This window comes from Canis lupus, chromosome 6, assembly GCF_011100685.1.
Source record: "Canis lupus familiaris isolate Mischka breed German Shepherd chromosome 6, alternate assembly UU_Cfam_GSD_1.0, whole genome shotgun sequence".
Taxonomy (NCBI): Eukaryota; Metazoa; Chordata; class Mammalia; order Carnivora; family Canidae; genus Canis; species Canis lupus.
The window spans coordinates 56,572,600-56,576,115 of NC_049227.1; the positions used below are offsets into that span (position 1 = coordinate 56,572,600).

The following is a 3,516-nucleotide window of genomic DNA, read 5'->3' on the forward strand; positions in this document are numbered from 1 at the left end:
GTAATATAGGCAATAAAATAATAATCACCTAAGAAGAACTTAAAATAAGAACCCTGAAAGATCATTAATTCTTAATAACATTCTATTTTTCATATCAAGAAGATTTTGTTCCTTTGAACTACTTTTAGCCTATTACCAAATGTTGAATATGTGAATTTAGAATTTTTTTTTTTTAAGATTTTATTTATTTATTCATGATAGTCACACAGAGAGAGAGAGAGGCAGAGACACAGGCAGAGGGAGAAGCAGGCTCCATGCAGGGAGCCCGACGTGGGATTCGATACCGGGTCTCCAGGATCGCGCCCCGGGCCAAAGGCAGGCGCCAAACCGCTGCGCCACCCAGGGATCCCTGAATTTAGAATTTTTTAATGGGTAAATATCTTAACATCCACAAACACTTATGCTAATGTAGTTTTAGGGTACCAAATTTGAAGCTAGTATTTAATTTCAAATCTAATTGAATTGTGCTATTTTCATAGGAATACACAGGCTCCTTTTGAAAAGTTTAATTTTAGGTTGTAGGAATTCAAAAGAGTTAGCTCTTAAGGTACATATGCCGCATGCCATTCCGTTTCATCGATATATTTTTCTTATAAACAAAGGGGCAACTCACTCTTGTTCCCTCAAAAATTATAAGTTATGTGACTCTAGAATGTTACATTTGGAATTTTCCTTAGAATCAGAAAAACAAATTCAGTCATTTCTATGTTTTCCAGAATAGCATAACCTTTGTTTTATTTTAAAGTGAACCAAGCAAAGCAGCAGAAATATGTAGGGACTCAGAGAGCCCGTGATATAATTCTGGCTGTGCACCTTTATAGCATGACCTTGGGCAAATTACTCAACATCTCCTTACCTGAGAAAGATTGTTAACCAATTCTGGCCCCACGGTCTATGACTTAGGGTCAAGTCATCCTTGTACTTGTTTTACCCTGACAATATGCTAGACTTTAGCTCTCTTCATGTGTCCCTACTCTTATAATTAAGCCTCTGCTATGGTTTCTGTTCCACAATTTATCTTCCAGTTGCCTACCCAGCATAGTTATTATTTTTAGGTTGCAGCCCTGCCCTGTACACAGGTTATAGAACCTGGCAGTATTTGGACAAATCTTCCAGTGACCCCCTCCAGTCTTCTGGTCTGAATCCCAGAGAACTATGCCCCTCTGAGTTGTTTGATTTTGTGTCAACTTAACTCTGTGTCAACTTGGCTGTGTATTCAACTGCTGCCTCAGGCCATCCACTGACAACTGCTTTTATGAACTATGGCCTGATATCTTGAAATATTTTGAACACTTGCTAACATGTCAGTATCCCCAAGTTCCAATCCTCAAGTTCCAATCCATATCCCAGTGAATATGTTCAAGACTGGTTCTTTTCCCTTCTCTGGTACTACTGGGCCATATAAAGCCTACTCCCAAGATGCCAGATATGTGGTTCTATAAGGTATAATCCTATAGCTTCAAGAAATTATTAAACTGTGTTCATTATAATCTGTTTAATAAGACAGGGACAAAAGTGACATAGTTCAAAAGATCTCTATTAATGTAACAGTGGTCAAAACTTTTACAGGAGTTGTACTTAAGGGACTAGTTTTGTTTACTTTTTTTACTTTTAAAGATTTCATTTATTTTTTCATGAGAGACACACAGAGAGGCAGAGACACAGGCAAAGGGAAAAGCAGGCTGCCTATGGGGACCCTGATATGGAACTCGATCCCAGGACCCCAGGATCACGACCTGAGCCAAAGGCAGATGCTCAACCACTAAGCCACCCAGGTGCCCCTAGTTTTGTTTACTAAGAAAATTAATTTGTGGGGTGCCTGGGTGATTCAATCGGTTAAGCAGTTGACTCTTGATTTCAGCTCAGGTCATGATCTCAAGGTTGCAGGATGGAGCCCCCTGCGTGGGACTTTCTGTGCTCAGCAGGGAGACTGCTTGAGATTCTCTCTCTCCCTCTTCTTCCCCTTCTGCCCCTCCCCCCTAAAATAAATAAATAAATCTTAAAAAAACAAAGAAAATTAATTTGTGTGGAAAAACTCATTCCCCTAAAACTCAGAAATGGGTTTTTACCTAAAGCTTTTGAGGAAGGATTGTTGAAGATGTTTGTGTTCCATGAATTTGTTCAATAATAAATGTCACAGGAATGGCTGTGTATTTACCTATTTACCCAGTCATGCTTTTGAAGTGAAAAACTCCTTCTATTGTTTTTTTTTTTTTTCACTTAAAAAAAAAAAGTGATTGCACGTGGTTTTCCAGCATGGCATTTTAGGCATCTATGTGTGTGTGTAGCACTTAGTCTGTGTGAGGTATTATGCTAAGAACTTTATAACATATTGTCTAATTTAATTGTCACATAGGTTTATTAACCTACTACTAAAGATGAAATTGAAGCATGGAGATTTTAGGTAACTTGCCAAAGGAGGTCATACAGTGGGAAAGTGACAGAACCAGTCAAACAGAATCTCCAGATAGCCCCTAATCACTACATGGAAACAAGAAACACTAAAGAAAACGAGGAGAAAACAAAATTGGGAAAAGAAGGAATATACTTCACAAGAAGTATGAACACTTACTACATTTTCTGAATTGGTTGGTTCTGACTGGATTTTACTAGGGGTAATCAGTGAGGAAACATCTGGGTCTCCTAAGATCTTTGCTGTCATCTGAGAGAATTGGATGTTTCCTGGATTTGGATGGTTATTCCTGTGCTTAAGAGAACTGGGAAATATTTAGGGCTGGTCTTCAGAAGGAAGATAACACTACAAATCACCCTAATAAACAGTGCTCTGGAACTGTGCTAACAGGTCAACTCTCGCTGCATTAAGTCTCTATGCAATTTTCCCCTTCTGTAGAGAGCATGGCATATCCTGGCATAACCTTATGCACAAAATAGGGAAACCAGATTGTGGAATGGTATTTGAATGTTAGGACATTGACAGTTATTCTAAAGGAGACCCTGAGACTATAGCCAGAGGCTGAAAATATTCCCAGTCTCAGGACAAGTTGATACCCTGCTGAAGACCACAACCCACCATAACAAAATAAACCCTTCAATAACTTCCATGTGACGAGTTTTGTTTTTCCTTCCAGCAGCTTCTTAAAGAATAGTTGTTTTCATGATTAATTCAAAGGTGTTCTAAGAAATGCCACCATTGCAGGCGTGTGACAAGTTTTGTATGATGATTTCTGACTTGCTTGCTATAGTCATTGTGAATTCTCAATAGAAGTCTTTTAGTGCCATGTTTTCATTGGGGGAATTTCAATTTCCAGAATCATAGTGTTATGCCTCAAGTCAGACAAAATCCTAGCACCAAATTATAAGCTGTTCCTTTTCTTGAGGAACTATTCCAAAAAACCCACAATATTTCTTCAGGGAATGTATCAATAAGAATAAGAAATGGAACATAGATTGTCATTTATGATTCTGTTTCAGATTTTGAATGTTGCTCTTAAGTTAAAAACATCTTTAAAACATATTCTGTTTTTACATTTTTTTGTCCTCTTGGCAGCCTCATTT

At 38.1% G+C, this 3,516-nt stretch overlaps 1 non-coding gene across 1 annotated transcript; it reads right to left on the reverse strand.

Annotated features, from left to right (window-relative positions):
• Positions 1–3,091: 3,091 nt before the first annotated feature.
• On the reverse strand, positions 3,092–3,157 carry LOC119872405. Its single transcript, XR_005361497.1, has one exon. It is a non-coding gene; the product is annotated as a small nucleolar RNA SNORD58 (small nucleolar RNA).
• Between the last annotated feature and the right edge of the window lie 359 nt (positions 3,158–3,516).